At 41.7% G+C, this 21,225-nt stretch overlaps 1 protein-coding gene across 5 annotated transcripts in view; it reads right to left on the bottom strand.

The window, feature by feature from the left end:
• Positions 1-20,864, bottom strand: part of KLF12 (KLF transcription factor 12) — a 377,983-nt gene extending 357,119 nt beyond the window's left edge. The window contains exon 1 of one of the 5 annotated variants that reach the window (XM_075918893.2): positions 20,431-20,864. The gene's annotated coding sequence lies outside the window, so the exon portion shown is untranslated. The other 4 variants (XM_006129058.5, XM_006129061.5, XM_075918896.2 and 1 more) reach the window with 4 other exon arrangements.
• Between the last annotated feature and the right edge of the window lie 361 nt (positions 20,865-21,225).

Here is a 21,225-nt window from a genome sequence, read left to right as displayed (position 1 = left end):
GATCAACAGTTGGCAGCCAGTATCAGCTGAAGTCTGTCAGGAACCAGTTTTGTTCTACATCTTCATTAATTATCTGATGAGATGGATTGCATCCTCAGCAAGTTTGTGGATGACATCTAAGATGAGGGGAGAGGTAGATACTCTGGAGGTCAGAGACCTAGGCAAATTGGAGGATTTGGCTAAAAGAAATCAGCCGAGGTTCAACAAGGACAAGTGCAGAGTCCTGCACTTAGGATGGAAGAATACCATGCACTGCTACAGGCTGTGGATCAGCTCTCTAGAAAGGGATGTGGGGATTACAGTGGATGAGAAGCTGAATGAGAGTCAACATTGTTCACTTGATGCCAAGAAGGCTAACAGCATATTAGGTTGCATTAGTAGAAGCAGTGTGGACCAATCAAGAGATGCGATTATTCCCTTCTATGTGGTTCTACTGAGGCCACATCTGAAATACTGCTTCCAGTTTTGGGCAGAAAGGATGTGGACAAACTGGAGAAAGCCCAGCGGAGGGCAATGAAAATGATTAGGGATCATGATTTACGAGGAGAGGATGAGGGAACTAGGCTCATTTAGTCTGCAGAAGAGAGGAATATGGGGGAAGGGAGGATCTGATAGCAGCCTTTAAGTACCTGAAGGGGGAAGGGATTCCAGAAAGGATGGAGCTAGTCCATAGGTGGGCAAGATGCAGCCCATGGGCCACATGCAGCCTTTCAATCCATCCTGTGGCAACCCTGTCAGAACTCTCCAGCAAGGAGCAGACCAAGGGCTCGGACCAACTGCTCCAACTGCCTCTCTGCATGGCAAGGAGGAGGGAGAAACTTCACGCACTGCCCCTGCCCCCAGCACAATCTCTCAGCTCCCACTGGCTGATTATGGCAGCTAATGGAAACTGGCCAGCAGGAGCTGCGAGACGGTACTGCGAAGCCTCATACTCCCATCCCCATGTGGCACAGAGAGGCACATGGAGAAGTCAGCATCTCTGAGCTCTGGGGCTGAGGCAGCCAGGGGGTCTGCCTGAAGGTCCTGCTGGGCTGCTGACCAGGAGCTGCCTACATAAGTACCTCAAAGACACAGCCTGCTTCTGGCATCCCTTCCTGCGCCCCAACTCCTTGCCCTGGGTCACCTCCCAAACCCTCTGTACTCCCCTCCCTGTCACAGATCACAACTCCCTCCCAGAACTTGTAGAAGAGAATATGATATTGATATAGATACATATGCACACATACCCTCACAATTTTTGGGATAGACTTACCAAGATGTCCACAACTGGCTGTTTTGGTAATTTTCTACAAGAAGCCCTCAGGGATCAGGGCTGGGCAAAGAAGTGGCCCATTGGCCAAACCCGCACTACTTCCCTTAGCTCCCTTTGGACAGGAATGGTGAATTGCGGCCAATGGGAGCTGCAAGTGGCTGTACCTGCGGATGTGCAAGTAAATAAAGTATCTGGCGGTTCGCCAGGATCTAACTCAGGCAAAATTAATATGGCCCGAGGGCTGCTTATTGCCTTCTTGATTTAGTGCTTAGAATTTTTCATAGGCTGCTGACTACTGTTGACACAAAAAAGAACTCATTCCAGGTAGAAAAGTGTACATTATATCAGTGTGGTTCTCCCTCTGTGACAGCCCTCTACCTACATGCCTATGGACTGAAATTTTCTTCCTTCTTATGACAAGAAAGATAATAGGAATTACTCCACCAACGAGGATATCTGGAGGCTAGATGGGATCCATATTTCTCTTTGTTAACACTACCAAATAAAATGTATTTTCAATAAGCAGGCTAAGGCAAGAGAAATCCCCTTAATATGGGGGCAAAGGAAGTACAGTATTCCAAAGCAGAGGAGGAAACCATCAAAATATAGTCATTTTCTTGTGAAAGAATGAACCCACTCCAACACTATTGGGCTAAGATAAATGCTGAACCAGAACATCAACTGGTGTATATCAGTATAGCTGCATTCAAGTCACTGGATCTATATCAATTTACACCAGCTAAGGGTCTGGCACAATTGTAAATAGGAGAATAGAAGTTGATACATATGCTGCAGTTTCTAGAATTTCTGAAGAAATATATAAGCAGGCATCTGTGAGTGTTGCAATAAGAGAAACCACTGTGTTAAAAGTCAATTCAAGAAGAAATACAAGTTTTGAGGCCCATGTTATAGTACATTTCCTAGGCAGTGAGGGACCACTTGCATTTCTTCAGCTCTGACTAGCAGGCCAGATCACCTACATCCCAGTCCGTAGCAGATCTCTGCAAGGAGGAGAAAAGATGTGGGGAGAAGTGGAGAGCTGCAAGGAAATAGATGGCAATGCACAAAGGGTAGCCTTTTCCTGAAGATCAAGGTGGCCAGAAACGGCCCAATGAAAATAATTCTGGAAGGGAAATTGTTCATCAGGGTTAGCACCATGAACTTTAAAAAGCCCTAATTATAAACAGCAGGGTGTGTAATGAAAATGACAGCCTGACCTTAAACAGCAGAAGTGGAAATTCTTTCCATGCAGCATTTTGTGAGATCTCGCAAGTTTTCCCAAAGGTAATTCCATACAGTCAACAGAGATGCCACATGAAATCTATATCATGCAGTAACTCAGAACATAACTCTGGTTTACTACTTTACAGCAGTGCTCCTGGGAGCTTGAGAAATACATTCTCTCTAGATTTTTTCAGTTCTAAGACTCTGTGGACCTATATATTGGCACATCCATAACATGCAAATCTATATAAAAATAACTATTTTCCACACATGGAAACGTGTGCTATGAAAATGAATTTTTGTTACAGATATCAGTACTCATATAGACATGAACACTGAAGGAGATGTTATATGAGGAGAACAAGTGGAGTGTAAACAACACAATCCTAATAGAAAACTCACCCAAGATAGATGAGTTATTTTTAAGTTAATGATTGAAACTGATTTTTTTTTGTCTTCATTTTTTTCAAGTAAAGACCTACACCCAGAGGACAAAGTTCAAACCTCAAAAGCATTGTTTACAAATCTCAAACACCTTCACTTGACTGTAAAATGCTTGTTTTTATTGGTAGTCTGAAAAGAGTACAAGCATCATGAATAGTAGCAAGTCACCAATACAGTATGGATCCTTTAAAGCAGTGGTTCCCAATCTTTTTTATACCGTGGACCAACAAACTCATTCACAAACTTTTGTCAGGCCGGTAACATTTTATTTGTATATTTGTGTATTCATTATGCAAATAAAATGTTATCAGTCTGTCAAAAGCCCCAGCCCCCAGAGCCGCTGCAAAGTCGGAGGGCGGTTGCACAAGGATTAACAGCTCGACATTTGCCCAGCTGCAGCCCCCAGGAGTGGTGCTGCGCAGGAGAATCTTGCTACCAGACTCCAGGTCCAAATCAGATCCGGCGGCTCCCAGGGCTCCCCTGCTGGACAGGGCAGGGCTCAGGCAGAGCGGCCAGCAGATGAGGAGGTCCCTGTCACTCCTTCATGGTACAGCCTGAGTGGGGCAGGATCCGCGCTTGGTACATGCAGGGCCAGAAATGCAGCTCCAGCCTCCTCAGCCCTGGAAGTTCGTCCTGCAGCAGCTCTCCCTGCACATGGACCTCAAGTTGCCCGCGCCTTGCACTCTACTCAGCCCACTGATGTGACCCCCTCACCTCACTTCTCCACAGCTCCAGCTCTGGCCACGCGGCCCACAGTTCTGGCCCTAGCTGGGGCCACCAAAGCAGCTGCTGCCCACCTCACAACTCCAGCCCTGGGGAAGGGCTGAAGCTAGGGCAAGGGCCATGTGGTGGCTGCTGTGCTGCTCTTGGGGTGGGACAGCTGCCTGCCATGTGGCCCCACCCCAGAGCAGCCGAGCAGCCGCGTGGGTCTCAAATTCTTGGTGTGCACCACTCAGGCGCACATGTTAGAGGGAACACTGCTGTGCTTCCCAGCAGAACCCAGCTAGGGGCATGGCCTGGCAGTATGCCGCAGCCTGATAGGCAGGGGTTTGTGGCCCAGTACCGGTCCGCAGACCGGCAGTTGGAAACAGCTGCTTTAAAGTACCCCAGTGGAAACCTAAATAAAGATGCTGCACTATGAAATAAAAGAGGGTTTGTTAGAAGGAGGAATTGGAGAAAACGCTGGTATGGTAATATATCAGATAGGTGATGAGCAATTTCCCTATGGTCTAATAGTTTTGTAGTAGTACTATATAATGTTTGTTTTATGCTGTATTTTTTAATGGATAAAAGTATACTAATTTAAATCTCCCTCCAGGGCATGGTGAGGATTTTTGGTTGTTTTTTTTCTTTTTTTCGGCCATTAAACCTGAATACATTTTTAATGCTCTTTACTGAGCAACTTATGCATATTCTTCCTGGACAGAATGGAGTATCACTACAGTCATGTCTCCAAATGAGATTTCAGACTGCTACATTCAAAGGAGTCTGTTGCACTAATTCTCCTTGTTCCTTTTCTTAATCCTGACCTAGTTTCAGAGGAGCCTACCCTAGTATGGTTTATATTAAACACACTCGTTTAAAAAAGAGGAAGAGAAACAAGAGTTAATAAAACAGATTTTTTTATTTTACCCAGTAAAAGGGGATTACATTTCTAGCTCAGAAAGTTAGTCTACAAAGGACGCTTTTGGAGTCTACATTACATAATTTTTGTTCACTTCCAAAATGATTCAAGGAAGAATGGGTGCAGGACATTTAACAAAAGTTACATAGTAAAAAAAGTTTATGTGAATCATGTTTCAGTCTTCAGTTGCCACTTGAACACTTCGGGGAGGGAAATATAGGGAGCCGGGGTTGGTTGGTTGGTTGGTTTGTTATTGTTACAAAACAATCTTACCTTTTCAGCAACCACAATTTGCAAAGAAACAAAAACACAGAAAAAGTAGAAATGAAGGAATCATTGAAATTAGTTATTATGTCCTGGACAGATTAAGGAAACACATCAGGAAATACATAATGTTTTTAGCATACGGTTTGCCTCTAAGAAGGGACAATTATTAGGAGAGGATTTAACTTATCCTACTACTTACTAGAATAGAAACTGTAGAATTACAAAGAAAAACATAGGTTCCTGGAAGAAGTATATAAGGGTGCATCTAGACTGGCCGCTTGAATCTGCGCAAGAGCACTGACGTTCTAATATAAGAATTCAGTGCTTCTTGCGCAAATACTTTGATGCTCCAGCTCAGGGATAAGCCCTCTTGCACAAGAATACTTGCGCAAGCGGGCCAGTGTAGACAGGAACCTTAATTTTTTGTGCAAGAAAGCCCGATGGCTAAAATGGCCATTGGAGCTTTCTTGCGCAAAAGCGCATCTAGATTGGGCACGGATGCTTTTGCGCAAAAGCACTTTTTGTGCAAAAGCATCCGTGCCAATCTAGACACTCTTTTGCAGAAATACTCTTAATGGAAAATCTTTTCCGTTAAAAGTATTTCTGCAAATCATTCCAGTCTAGACGCAGTCAAAGTGTTTCCTCAGCAGAGTTTTGAGTAAGAGGCTACTCTGTCTAATTTACTCTTAAAACAGGTCTAATTAATGATGTAGAAACTGCATGAAAATCTAGTGCCTGAATAATCACATCATCACAGAAAAATTATCCTGATTATATAAAAGAAAGGAGAGATCTTAGAATGTACTCTTAAAACATATATGCATGTACAGTAAACTAATGATGGGCTTAAAAATGTTTATTTAGTGGTTGATTCAAAGACAAGTCTTTCCAATGGCTTCAATGGCAATTGGTTATTTTCTGTAGCTATATGGCTCACTGTGGCAACATAGGTAGGGTACACCTCTTCTTCAGGCCTAGAGCATCTCCATAGGACCCACATTAATGACTTGAGCAAAGGGCACTATGCTGTCTTTGAGCATGTTCAAAGAATAAGTAAGAAAGCAGCAACTCATGCTTCTCATCCATGTGGGCACTAATGATACTGCAAGGTGTGATTCTGAGCAGATCAAGAGTAACTACAGAGCTCTGGGAGTACAAGTGAAGGAGTATGGAATGCAGGAGTATGGTGATATTTTCTTCAGTTCTTCCTGTCAAAGGTAGGGGCCCAGGCACAGACAGGTGCATCCTGGAAGTCAAAGCCTGACTGCGAAGATGGTGTCATCAGGAGGGCTTTGGGTTCCTTGACAGTGGAATGTTTTTTCAAGAAGGACTGGTAAGCAGGAATTTTAACAATAGGGAGGAACTGGTTAAAAATTTGAAAGTGGAAGGAAGCTTGGGTGAAAGTGATCGTGAAATCATAGAGTTCATGATTCTAAGGAATGGTAGAAGGGAGAACAGCAAAATAGAGACAATGGATTTCAGGAAAGCAGATTTTAGTAAACTCAGGGAGCTGGTAGGTAAGGAGCCATGAGAAGCAAGATTAAAAGAAAAAGCAACTGAAGAGAGTTGGCAGTTTTTCAAAGGGACATTATTAAGGGCCCAAAAGCAAACTATTCCACTGTGTAGGAAAGACAGAAAGTATGATAAGAGATCACTTTAGATTAATCAGGCAATCTTGCATGATCTAAAAATCAAAAAAGAGTCATATAAAAAGTGAAAACTAAGTCAAATTACATAGGATAAACAAACTACAAGTATGCAGGGGCAAGATTAAAAAGGCAAATGCATAAAACAAGCTCAATCTAGCTGGAGACATAAATGGTAACAAGAAGACATTCTACAAATATATTAGAAGCAATAGGAAGACGAAGGATAGGGTAGGCCCGTTCCTCAGTGAAGAAGGAGAAACAGTAATAGGAAATTTGGAAATGGCAAAGGTGCTTAACGACTTCTTTGTTTCCATTTCTGTCAAGAAGATTGATGGTGATGGGATGCCTAACATAGTGAATGCTAGTGGAAATGGGGTAGCTTTAGAAGTTAAAATAAAAAAAGAACCAGTTAAAAATTACTTAGAAAAGTTACACGTCATCAAGTCACCAGGGCCGGATGCAATGCATCCTAGAATACTTAAGGAGCTGATAGAGGAGGAATCTGAGCCTTTAACTACCATCTTTGAAAAAATCATGGAAGATGGGAGAGATTCCAGAAGACTGGAAAAGGGCAAATATAGTGCCCATCTATAAAAAGGGAAATAAGAACAACCCAGGAAGCTTCAGACCAGTCAATTTAAAATTATGTGCCAGGGAAGACAATGGAGCAAGTAATTACGGAATTCATCTGCAAACACCTGGAAGATAATAAGGTGACAGGTAAGAACCAACATGAAATGCAACTTAAATGGGGCTACAATAAGGTGGGTGCATAACTGGCTGGATAATCGTTCTCAGGGTGAATCTACACTGCACCCATAGATCGAAATAAGATTCTCAATTTGAGCTATACAAATTGCATATCATATTTCAATCTAATTTCAAAATTGCAAAATAAAGTGTTATTCTGAAACATTCCTTAACCCTTGTGGAAATAGTGTGCCCATTATTTCAAAATCTATTTCTAAACAATGGGCGCATTTAAAGACGCAGAATAGCTATTTTGGGATATGTCCAGTATCCTGAAATAGTGCCACTGTCTAGACTAAGCCTCAGTGAGTAGTTATAAACAGTTAACAATCATGCTGGAAGGGCATAACAAGCGGGGTTCTGCAAGGATCTCTTTTGGGACTAGTTCTGTTAAATATCTTCATCGGTGATATAGATGATGGCATAGAGAGTACAATTATTAAGTTTGCAGATTATACCAATCTAGGAGGGGTTGCAAGTGCTTTGGAGGGTAGGGTCATAATTCAAACTGATCTGGACAAACTAGAGAAATGGTCCAAAGTAAATAAGTTGAAGTTTAATAAGGACAAATGCAAAGTACTCCACTTAGGAAGGAACAATCAATTTCACACATACAGAATGGGAAGTGACTGTCTAAGAAGGAGTACTGCTAAAAGGAATCTAGGGGTCATAGTGGACCACAAGCTAAATATGAGTCAACAGTGTGACACTGTTGCAAAAAAAGCAAACATGATCCTTTGATGTACTAACAGGAGTGTGTGATGTAGTAGAGATGCTGTCTGTCTTGTAACTCAGGGCTCTCTACTGGCTGTGTTGTTTGATCAGTGCTCTCTCCTGGCTGTGTGTTGTTTGATTCACTTCACATGTGTATTGCCCCAGAAACCTAGTCCCAGCCGGAGCAGATAAGAAGGCAGAGAGAGACAAAGGAAGAGAGGCGTAGATGGCCACCTGGCTGGGGCGGGGCGGAAGGGGGAGTAAGACCTGGGAGCTGGGGCAGTCTCGGCTGGACTAGGGAAGAGAAAATATTTTTAGAACAAAGAAGAGGGTGAAGCCCCTTCCCCCCAAGAGGACTAAGGCTATCTGCCCTGGCTCCTATGTCAACATCGAGCCTATGCTGTGCTGTATCTCTGAAAAGCAATAAAACTTTCTATTCTGCAGGCTAGCAGAGAGTCACATCTGGCTGCGGATGAGGGTGCAGGGTTGGGGGCTCTCCGACGCACCATCCCAGAGTGTAGTGAGCAAGACACGAGAAGTAATTCTTCCATTCTACACTGCGCTGATCAGGCCTCTGTTGGACTGTGTCCAGTTCTGAGCACCGTATTTCAGGAAAGATGTGGAAAAATTGGGGAAGGTCCAAAGAAAAACAACAAAAATGATTAAAGGTCTAGAGAACATGAGCTATAAGGAAAGACTGAAAGCATTGGACTTGTTTAGTTTGGAAAGGAAAAGACTGAGAGGGGACATGATAATGGTATTCAAGTATCTAAAAGGATGTCACAAGAAGGAGAGAGAAAAATTGTTCTCCTTGGCCTCTGATGATAGGACAAGAAGAAATGGGCTTCAATGGCAGCAAAGGCAGTTTAGGTTGGACATTAGGAAAAGCTTCCTAACTGTCAAGGTGGTTAAACACTGGAATAAATTGCTTAGGGAGATTAGACAGCCATCTATCAGGGATGATCTAGATGGTGCTTGATCCTGCCGTGAGGGCAGAGGACTGGACTTGATGACCTCTCAATGTCCCTTCCAGTTCTAGTGTTCTATGATTCTATAACTCAGCCATGGCAAAAGGATGCAGGAATTCAGCAGAGAAAGGGGGGGAAATTTACATTTTTCAAGAGAAGTGTTATTCCATTGCCAGTTTAAAAATAAGTTATTTTCAGTCATGTAACTTAAGAACTGTTTACCCTCTTGACCCTCACTTTATGTAGTTCAATTTGTATTTACTACAATAACAAACGTCTGATGTCTGCTTATGTGGTGATATCTCTATCACCCAAGGAGATTTTAGATACAACTAGGTATAATCTAAATAACAGGTCAAAGAAGCATCTATTCTTTAAAACAGCAGCAAGCTTACCTTGAACTTCAAATTATTGCAGCTCTACTAGTTTGTAAATATCTGTGGGTTTGTTGGTTATTATGGATTAATAAATGACTTATCATTAATTTTCAACTTAATAATTGTAATTAATTAATTCTGTTCAAGAATATTAATTCTATTAAGCAATTCAGCTCTACACACAATTAGAAGATATAAATAGGTACCAAAAAACTACACGAAGGGCCTATTCTTCCTCCTGCTAAAGTAAATAATAAAGATGGGTGACGAACACGGCTCAAAATAAGGTACAAAGAGCAGATATTTGTATAGGTAACTTCACTGCTCTTTATTGTTCTCCCATGCTTCCACTGGGTTGTTAGGCCTCTTCACTCTAACTGCACTTCTCCATTTTTAAGAAAGTACTTTTTAGTTTGTTTTTTCTATTGTGATACCCCAAAGAATTCAACCCAAACAAAAACACTTAAAATATTAAGATCCATTAATTTTGGATGCCCAGTCCTGTAAACACTCATATATGTGCATAGTCGCATTGAGTTAAAGAGAATTATTCACATGTGCAAAGGTACTACCATAGTGAGAGTTGGCAGAATCAGATTCATTGTCTATTAACAGTCCTATTTATAACTTCTCCCTCTCCTCCTCTAGTTTTCAAAGATCTAAAAATCAATTAAGCTTCACAGAACAAGTGAGAAAGTTACAATTAAAGAAGCTAAAAATCTAGTCCTAGACAAACAATATTACTCATGCACAAATGAGGCTTTTATAATAACTAAGGGTAGTCTACACTAGCCCCCTACTTCGAACGAGGCTAATAAGGGCGACTGAAATTGCAAATGAAGCGCGGGATTTAAATATCCTGCGCTTCATTAGCATGTTCCCGGGCGGTCGCCATTTTGGAAACTGACTAGCCCGGACTAACTGCCTGCATCTAGACGCGGCAGAGAAACGCGATTCCAAGATAAACTCCATAGTTCAAATTAACAGTTAAACCTCAGGGAATGTGGTGTGAGAAGTCCTAAGTGTGTGAGAATCCACTGCTATACCCACCAAATAAAAATTTCATGTTCAAAAAAGAAACCTACATATTTTGGGACACAAACCAGCTGACTTTCTCACCAGGACTCATGTCAATTTGGGGGGTAGAGAAATAAAGTGACTTCAAGACTCAGGATCAAATTTGGCCCTGTGAAATGACGTAAAATGCCTTTCAAGTTAATGAACTTACATCCAGGATGAATTTGGCTTGAGTTTCACTATAACACTCTCACCGCTGTATGTTTTAGGGCATATTAGCCAGATAATAAATTGTGATCACTTCTATTCCTGCTTATAGAAAATATTTGTACAAATATAAAATATTTATTGGTGATTGAATCATCATGTAGACAGTCCTCTCCAGAAGGGCTTTGATACTGAGATAGAAACCTTAGATTAATTTCTACATATGGTTTAAAAATCTCCCTACCTGCTCATTCAGGACAAGGAGTCTTATTCATCATGTGAGTTAAGGAGATGGTGGCTTCTTGAGAGAGCAGGAAAGGAGCAAAGTTGCTCAACCACCACTAATCCTTTTTGTGGACCTGCTTCTTTGAGGGAAGGGACAGCAAGAAATGAAGCAGAGTAGCTAGGCCTGCAACATTTTTTACAGAATTAGAGGAGGTAATATAGGGTGTATAATGGCCAGGATGGGAGAGGGGTTGTAAGGAACTAAAGATCAAACCAGCATTTGAGTTACTAGGCACTGCTTTCGAAGTGGGGACAAAGCTCGGGTATAGGAAAAAGTAGCAACATCCAAGAGGCCAACAGATTCCTTCCTGGCCAAAATAACAAGGGCAGCAGAGCAGCACTGGAAAGGGGGGCAGAGAGAAATCAGACCATTGGGACATGGGACATAGGGCATAGGACACAATTGACTAGAAGGAAAACAGACTTTTCATTTCAGAGAAATGCCCTTTGCCTGTTCTTCAGCCCTCCAAATCTGCAAATTAGTATTTGGAAGTGATAGAAGCACAAGCGATTGTCCCTATGCTAGTAGGTTTAGTCCTCAGATGAGAACCTAACCAGCAATTGAGACCTGTGCAAGCACCAGTCTTTGAAGATGACATATGAAAGTAGCTATGCTGATTGACCTCTATCACAAAAGGCAGAGGGGCATTAGTAAATACTCCAGTCCAAAAAACTATATTTTAAAGTCCAACTCACTCTCTCTGGTATTTTAGTTATTCCACATATAACTTTTCCCATAGCTTGTAAAAGGAAATTAAATTGTTTGTCCCTGCATTAAATATGTTATTGACAATAATTCAAGGCATCTCAAATGCTTCCCTTTTAATATTGTAATGGGAATGAGAGCAGACCCTTAACACATATGACTAACAAAGTATAAAGGAAGAAAGACCTTGAACGTGAAACAAGAACAACAAAATAAACCAAATCTGGACATTGGCTTGTCTACAGGAACATATGTACTAAATCTAATGTAAAAAAAAAATTGTGACTATTATATGCTACTGTATTATGCTTCAATTTTATTGCTTGAGATGACTAATGCAGAGTCTGTCCCAATGAAGTCAAAGTCACAAATTGTTTTTCCAGAATAGGAGGAATGTAATTCTATTAAGTTGGCAAACTCCAGCATTTATAATTGTGTTAAATACAAATATTAAAGTGTTTTTAATTTATAAGGGAGGGTCACACTCAGAGACTTCCTATGTGAAAGGGTTATCAATATAAATGTTTGAAAACCACGGTTTTAAACTGAAACATGTCAGATGTTTTGCAATTTTTTACAGATTATTTTCACGACACTCGTGTGTATGTCCTCTTCATCAGGAATTCTGTGGCCTCATTATGCAGTTGACTCCTTGGAAAGCTTTTGGACCTCATAAAAGAAAGACACTACATTGTGCATGATGATCAGGGATTTCTTTCACATTCATTTTTATTATTTCCAACGTCATATATATCTAAAACATTTCAACAATTTGGTCTGAAATTTTTCATTCCGTCTATTTGTTTCAAGAAAAACTGTTCAGCTACTTCTGACCATGGGATTAGTGGGGAAAATTTAGGAATTTATATTTGGCAGAGGAAATAATTCTGGGGTCAGTGAAGTGCCTTTTGAAATTCCAGTGAAAACCTAAACAGATCTGAATGAGATGTAGGCATGTTAGAATCACCACTTCCACATGTTCAGCAGAGCGTCTTAGAGGCCTGCTGCTGAAACTTTCTGAATATACTAGTGCACTGCACACATGCTTCTAAATAAGGGAAGATGTAGTGGGAAGTATGAAGAGATCATAAATTAGAATCCATTATTTGTGTTGATAATTCTGGGTACTTCACATAGCCTTGGCTACTGAGCAATTAAGAAGCAGACAAATATCATTAATCTATTTTATATATGAGACAGCTGTTTTAAGATGACCCCTGGCAGAACTGGGAATAGAACTTAGTCTCTGAAATGACAGAGCTAAGTGTCACCTACTTAAGGCTCTCTATACTTACACAGAGATTGATTTTCCAGAGTTCAATTTAGTGGGTCTAGTAAGGACCCACTAAATCAAACTTTGATGATGCTCATCCCCATCAACCCTGGTACTCCATGAGGTCACAAGGGCTGTGTCTACACTGGCATGAATTTCCGGAAATGCTTAAAACGGAATACTATTCTGTTTTCAGTTTTTCCGGAAAAGGAGCATCTACATTGGCAGGCTGCTTTTCCGGAAAAGCCCTTTTCCTGGAAAAGCGTCTGTGGCCAATGTAGACATGCTTTTTCGGAAAAGAGCCCCGATCGTCATTTTCGCGATCGGGGCTTTTTTCCGGAAAAGACTACTGGGCTGTCTACACTAGCCCTTTTCCAGAACAGTGTTCTGGAATAAGGACTTATGCCCGAGCGGGAGCAGAATAGTTTTTCCGGAATAGCGGCTGATTTTGTACAGCAGAGCATCGTTGCTTTTCCGGAAATTCAAGGGCCAGTGGAGACAGCTCTCATCTTATTCCAGAAAAGTGGCTGATTTTCCGGAATAAGTGGCCCAGTGTAGACACAGCCAAGGAGTAAAGGTAGTCACTGGAAGAGTTTCTCCCATCAACTTCCTGCAGTGGAGCTGCTGGGGAAATTCGATTTAAGGTAAGTCAACTCAAGCTACGCTGTTCTTGTAGCTGGAATTATGTATCTTGAATCACATTTCTCCCCCACTGTAGACCTGGCCTTGGCTACTATGCTTTTCCAAATCTACGTGCGTGTTTGTGCTGCATTTAAAGACTAATAATGCTCACCTTCCAAGCCAGTAATAGCACCCAGGCTTTCCATTTTCCTGAACTACTCTGCTATCTGACAACTGGCTGTTTAAGCCCCTAGTGAAGAATATGACTCAGCCCTCTCTCACAATTAGTTCACATAAAGGAAAACAGCCTGCACTTATACTCAAGTGGTAGTGCTTGGAGGGGTGAATCTAAAGCTCTTTGGTTCCCTCACAACTGATGAGTCATCTGGGGATAAATATGGTACTCCATAACAGAATTCTCTTTTTTCAGTTCTCTTTTTCGAGACCTAAGGGGTTACATTTAAAAACCCTTAAAATGTTAATGGCTGTATACTCATGTGCTCAAAAGTTAGAAAATACCAAATTAGGGTTGTCTGTGCCACCTGAATTGGGCTTCATTGTAAAATAATGTGAACACTCAGTATTTAATTATATGAGCCCATATTATTTCTTACAGGATCCTATATAAGTACACCTAATTCTGACATTTCATAACTTTTGAGTACTTGACTTTGCAACCTTAATGTTCTTTTAAATGTTTTAATGTATATAATAAGAATCAGCAACAGCATTTCATTGAAAAAACCAGCCCTTGTCTGCAGCTACAGAAGCTCCCTTGACAAGTCAACCAATACAGTTATGGGTATGGGTGTTGAAAACATGATTCAGGGGCAATCAGCATGAAGCCTGAGGACAAGCTGCATTGAGATTCCCTACAGAACAGTGTATGGGGCAAGAAAGGCAGTGCCAAAGGATCCAGTGCAGCAGAGAGTCTAGTATTTTGCTTTGTAACAGGGATACAATGCAGCCATAAAAGTTGCTTCAAACAGTAGGCTGAAATAGATTTTATTGAGTGACCATCTGTATCCTGGGTAGATAGCAGTAGACAAGAGAGGATTCCTTCACCTGGCAGAGATACCCAGCACGCAAGTCTATTACTTTGATCCTTAGATTTGGTCTATCTTTATCTTATCTTCTCCAAAATAATTTTACAATCACTAAAAAATTAGTTCTTCCACATGAACTAAGTATTACCACATGTATTTCCACAGTCTATTAGCCCCATGTCACAGACAGAGAAAATGAGATAAGGGGTAGTTACGTTGTGCAAGGTCACAAAGTAGCCCAGTCAGTATTAAACTTCAAGAGTTACAGATTCCCCATTTTGCGTTTAGACTACATTCTCTTTCAGACACAGGCAAGATACAGAAAACAACTGTTCCATGAAAATGCAATACTTACCTTGTGGGTTTCTCATAGCTTGATTTTGGCTGAAATAATCCAAATCTGTGTCACTTACCACAGACCTTAGCAAATACAAACAGAGCATATAGTGGAACGCAAGATAGTAACACATACCAGGCCCAGTATATTTCCATTATGCAGAGTAGTCAACGTTGACTTTAAAGGAAAGCTAATTGTATGCTTGTCTCATCTTAGCTCAAAAAATTATTTAAAACCATTTTTATAACCAAATGATTTATTCTGTATAATAATAAAAAGATTTCAGAATAGACTACCATGGGGGAGGGGGGAAGGGGGAGGGACACAGTTATACTGGCTTTGCTGGGAACAAACCCTAAAGTAAACACACAGAGAATTAATTTCCTGGAAAACACTGCAAAATCTTCATTACAAAAAGAAGTTGTCCAAGTTTGCCCACTTTTCCAGTGGTGACAAGTACTAGAACCAGAGTCCACACTCTTGCCAAGATTTTCAAAAGAGTTGTTTTTAAAGATATTAAAACTAAAACAGTCATTTTGACATTGTGATTCTTCAAATATTATTCTTTTGCTTGTTTATTTTCTCATTGAATGTGGCCTTTAAACAAAAAAAAATCTTCCCTTTCCATATTGTTTAGTTGAGAAAAGAGGATTGTGTAAAGTTCACTTGTTGAACCCTTACTTCTCTCTGGGTGAAGTTACACAAGTGCTCTTGATTGACTGAACAACTCTGACCTATATTAAAATGTTTTGTTTCTCTTTCCTAACATCAAGCTTGTATTTCATCTTTTTAAAAAGGAAATACTTTCTTCGGTGCATGAGAAGTTTAGCCATTTCATGCTTTCACATTTGCACTTTCAAGGGTCAGACTGTTTTACAGACATAACCTAGCATATTCTGCGTATGAATATAGAAAAAGCCTCAATATGACTGTTTAACACTGTCTCGCTATTGCTCACTGTGAAATATGATTTTTAATATGTTTTATTTTAGTTGGAGAAAGTGAGCATGCTTGTGTTTGAGCTCCTCCCCTGCCATGCACACACAAGCTGCAGCTGTAGTAAACAACCACTAGCCAAGAGTTGAGAAGGTCAAGGCCTCAGTGCTGCACCAGTATCAGTTTTTCCAAAAATGAAATCTAATTTCTTGGAAGGGGAAATTATTATTTTTTTAATATCAGAGAAAAGTAAACCACAGTCATTTCCATACAAAAGGAGTGAGGGAACAACATTGATGAGCCACAGACAAAACATTTGACAAAAATAATGTTAATTATTTTTTCATTCCTCTAATAAAAATAAATTTATCCAGGGGTGGGCACACAGCTGATCTGACAAATATAAATAGTTTCTCAAACAAAATCATACCCTTAGGAAACAATGTTTTACCTGAATGCAAGAGTCCCAGATACATTTTTTAAGATGTATTTTCCTGCAATCCATAGGCAAAAATGCTATCCCCTTTCTTTAAGGAGCAGACCAGGTGATTGGGTAGCAATGTGAGGAGTAGTGCCAGCCACACAAGCTTCACAAATGCAATCCTGCAGCTTCAGAGAATTATGGCTCAGCACAGGTTAGTACAAACAGAGGACACACATTGTTTCTTCCCTATTCAGGAGATGTACCCACATTTTCATAACTATTGGCTGTTACTTGGCACACCCAAACCCTAACCACACCTCCAGTATTGAATATTCTCCCTCCGGGCTTTCTTAGAGTTTAATCCTGATCCCACTGAATTCACTGAGCATTTTGTCCATTGACATTAGTATAATAAAAGGTCCTTGACTGTTCAGGAGCATTCCTGCTTGGTATATGCACAGGAAAAAAGCTATATATATTATTACATGTATTGTGGCGTTACCCAGACATTGCACTCATAGACCAAGACCCCAATGTGCTAGGCATTGTACAAAGAATAAAAAGGTGGTTCCTTACTCCAAAGAGTTTATAGTCTAAGCCCCTTGCCATGCCCATTCCAGTGAATCGCCATAGCAAAGGGCAGAATCAAGCCCAAAATATTAGAGGATCTCTCTTTTAAAGTGACAGTCAACTTGAGTATTTTTTCAACTGACTAGTTTCAACAAAAATTCTAACAGAGCAGCCTTTGAATCTTATACCTAAATCTTAACACAATTCCTTTAAAAATATTTATAAGCATTTTTCTATTTGGGTCAATCAAGAGATTTTTCAACAAGAGACGCTATGCAGGCCTGAGAACACCACCAGCAAATGTGATTGGCCACAACCCTCACCCCTGCACATGCCAGCCAGCTTCTACAATAGCAGCAGTAGCATCCGGAATAGTAAAGTAGAAAAGAGAATCAAAAATGTTTCCTCCTGCTGCCACCCCACCTCCTAGGCACCCACAGCTCCTGGATCACAGAGAGAGACCTGGCGCAGGAGAGCTCCCCGACCTCCATGTCAACCTTCAGCTTCTCCCCAGTCTCCATGGTGCAATATAAAAAAGAAACTGGAGGTTTTCACAGCACTCCAGGATAGGTTTCATCACTGCATTCCCCAACTCACTTTCTAAAGCTTCCGTTTCCATGAAAGTCCGATGTAAAGATGGGTGTTCTCTTTACTGTCCACTCTTTACTGTCTTTTTTTTGTCTCCAAATAGAAATCCGTAGAAAAGCAAATACTCTCCTTGCTCCAAACTCAGGAACTTCAGCAGTTCTGCTGCTTCTGGCAAATCCCACTTACTCCACCACCTGGGGAAGAGTGTGCATATGGGCCCCTTCAGAACAATGAACAAGTGATGCCATCATGCTAGGGCATGATACAGACAAGGCAAAATGACCATCACCAAAACAGCAAAAATAACTGTACATATATGTAGCCAAAGCTATAAAGATAAAAAATAGAGAACATTGTATTTGCTAACTTCTTTCAGCAATGGTGGTCACAAGGATTCATTTGTGACCCTAGATCCGAGATTCTCAACCAAGGGTAGATATACCCCTGGGAGTTCACAGAGGTCTTCCAGGAAGTACATCAACTCATCTAGATATTTGCCTAAATTTATAAACAGGCTACATGAATAAGCACTATCAAAGTCAGTACAAACAAAAATTTCATATGAAATGAAAAAGTAATGTTTCAGCAATAATGTGCTGTGACGCTTTTGTATTTTTATGTCTTTTCAAGTGAAGTAAAAATGGGGTATGCAAGACAAATCAGACTCCTGAAAGCTGTACAGTAGTCTGGAAAGATTGAGAACTACTGCTCTAGAGGGTGTAACATTTTCAGACAGTAATGAAATGTTTAAGTTGACCGTGTCCTGTTAAAAAGCTTTACACACACATACACAAAGTATATAAAAGCAAGCATTCAGCCTAGATTTACTATAGCTATATAAAATCAATAAAATACCCATGTCACCCTCATTTCCAATATATTCAGCATAATTACTAATTCTACAATAGAGACTACTTTGCTGTTCCTGTAACATTTTAGACTTGGAGACCAACCAGAAAATGGAGGGCATACACCAGTACTATATAAAGCACCCTTGCAAAGTTGCAACGAATGTCTGCCTGCCACGGCATAAAATAAAATAAAATAAAATAAAATAAAATAAAATAAAATAAACATCATGACTGATCATGAAAAAAGAGATGGTTTGCCTTCTCTGCAGGAAGAAAAATTGCCATAGGCATGTAGAATTTTACAAGGCTAATATAAGAAATGAAAGGAACTAAACTGTTTATCTTCAATATCTTACATAAAAACAGCTCACTTTTTTCCTCATTTTAAATGCATAAAATAATATCAACAAAACTGGCAATAGCTGGCGACAATAACACCACATAACCCATATTTGAAGTGACTGCTTCTTGAGACTGAATTAAAATTATGTTTCTGTAAATGACAGTTTAAAAAATTCTAACAGGAATACACCCAGTATTTAAAAGTGACCACTCCTTTTCACATTGCAAACTCCTGCACCACCCTGCCTGTCATCAGTAACATTTCATGTCAGATCATTACTTGGCTAAACAACTCTATCCTCCAGTAAGAAAAGAGAATGGAATGGTTTAGGTGGATTTACAGGGTGACGTTTGCTTGACTGGCACTCGTCTGCGGTAGCAGCTCTATGCACATGCTTTTAATGTAAATTTTAGAGTGTTTGTTTCCCCAGCATTGGAGTGTAACTAGTAGAGCAGTCACTTATTTTTTTAATAATCAGTTTGATAAAAAATCAACATTACTCACTAGAATTTCTTAAAATTATCTGTATAGAACAGTTATTTAATCATCTGAATAGTTAAATTAGTAAGATTGACAATATCAACTACATAGACTATTTATCCAGATTACACATTCCACTGTACTTAGACTTTAACTGAGCACAGTCAGCTTTTATCAGTTGAATTAAAGTTATTATTACTATTAAGAAATACAGAACTATAAGCTTTTTGTGCAAGGAGAGAAGCATAGAAGGGGAGAGATGGAAGGAATATAGCACAAAGGATTTGGTACTCCTGTCCCTCCCCTGCCCCCCCCCCCCCCCCAAACAGTCAGCTTAAATACACTGTTAATCAGATCTGGCAAGTTATTTTTTGCCCTCAATATAAACATGCACTGAAAGTTCTGATCGTAGACTCTATAATGAACAAAATCATAATTGATTCCTCTTGCAAAGAAGCCTCTTGCTTTAATGCAAACTAATGTCACTGAGGTCAGCACTCACTCGTCAGGTTACAGCAAGCTTATAACAGACAAGCTGCGGTGGCTCCCAAGATGACGCTCAACACTCTTCATTTCATGACTGGTCTCAATGGAAAGTTCTCCCTTGTCAACTCTAGCTAGATCCACCTTAATTGAAAAGAACAGCCATAGGCCATCTCCCAGCTACTTCCATGAACTATGCACTGTGGCAAGTGACAGTTACACATCATTACTACTGGAGACAATAATGACTGTAGCACAATGACCACTATTAATGCCAAATAGTGTCATCCCCATCTTAACCCATTACCCTCCTCCTCCAAATAACATGCACACCGATTTTTTTTTTTTTTTTGAATGACAAACTAGAGCAGCAAACCCCAAATTCAACATGACACCTTGTTTCCTTGCCACTGTCACTTACGTGACCAAACAGCCCCACTCCGTGTGAACTACACGTTCGCATGCATTATTTGACAAAGCTGGGTTTGGTTTGGACTGGGTTGGTTTGAAAACGTCCTTCTGACTGGTAATTTAACAAGAGCCTTGCCCATAGCCTTGTTTTGCAAAAGCTTCCCCCTCCTACCCCTCCAATGCTTGCCCCAGTCAAGAGATCAGCCTTCTAACGTTTTAAAATGGTTTAATGACCGGAAAATGCAATGGTCTCTGAAAGCTGATTGATCGGGACAGCAAGAGAAAAAAGAAAAGGTGTTTATTCGGATAAGAAATGGAATAGGCACAGACCTGAACAGAAGCTGCAGAGCAGGAGAAACTGTTTTCTTTCCCTTATACAGTCCCCTCTCCCTCTCGATCGCTCCCTCCCTCCCTCCCCCTCACACACACACACACTCTCGCGCACACACTCGCTCGCTCTCGCTCACACACACACACACACACACACACACACACACACACAGTCTCCCTCAGCTGCTCTATGCAGTTCTCAGGAAATGAATGGGGGCAACACAGAGAACTGTTGTACTTGCAAATGACTTACCCGGATCACATGATGTGCTAAATGTAGGGTGGGCCAGTGGGTGGAGGCTTCAGACACAAGAGAGGACACAATATAGCGCGGGGGAGCCTTACCCGGGACGCATCGAATTGCACTGGGGGCCCGCTCGAGGGGGGAGGGGTGGCGAGGCAGCCCTTTCTCCTACTCTCTTTGCCCTCCTCGGAGCGGGGGGACCGGAGGGGAGGGCGGAGCGGAGGGGAGAAGGCCACGCAAACAAAAGGGGCCCCCGTTCCTCTCCCCCCCCCAACAAACCAAACCCCGCGCGCGGGCAAGTCCCTTTTCTGAGCGTGTGATGGATCAGCAGGAACTAAACTGCTTTGCTGGCATGTAACGCACCCCCCTTCCCTTCGCCCGCCCCCCAATACAATCAATCGGGGGAGGAGCAAGAGGGGGCGGGGCCGGCCAGCTGCGGCTCTCGCTCGCTGAAATCCCCGGTGCGCAGCCAGCCCCTCCCCGGCCTGAGAGGTGGGCTGGGAACACTCCCCGCCGGGCGCGCTAGTGCAGCTCGCTGCTGCTGCTGCTGCTGCGCCGGGACCGGCTCCGAGCGTGCCCTTGCCGCTCGTGCACAAGCTCCGCCTCGGGCTGCACGCGCCCGTCTGCGCTGGGAAGCCGCCTGCTCCCCTCCCCGGTGCGCCCTACCTGGGCTTCGCTCTCCCCCGGCCTCCGCGGGGGGAAGGGCGGCGCAGGAGATCTGCCGGGGGATAAGGAGCTAAGCGGGCGCGAGGCCAAGCGGCGGAGGAGCCGGGCGGAGGCGGGGAGGGAGGTGGGCTGGAGAAG

This window comes from Pelodiscus sinensis, chromosome 1 (assembly GCF_052426305.1).
Source record: "Pelodiscus sinensis isolate ZL-2025 chromosome 1, ASM5242630v1, whole genome shotgun sequence".
NCBI classification, from domain to species: Eukaryota; Metazoa; Chordata; order Testudines; family Trionychidae; genus Pelodiscus; species Pelodiscus sinensis.
The sequence above is the reverse complement of the archived record's forward strand: the minus strand, read 5'-3'. Positions and strand labels throughout refer to the sequence as shown.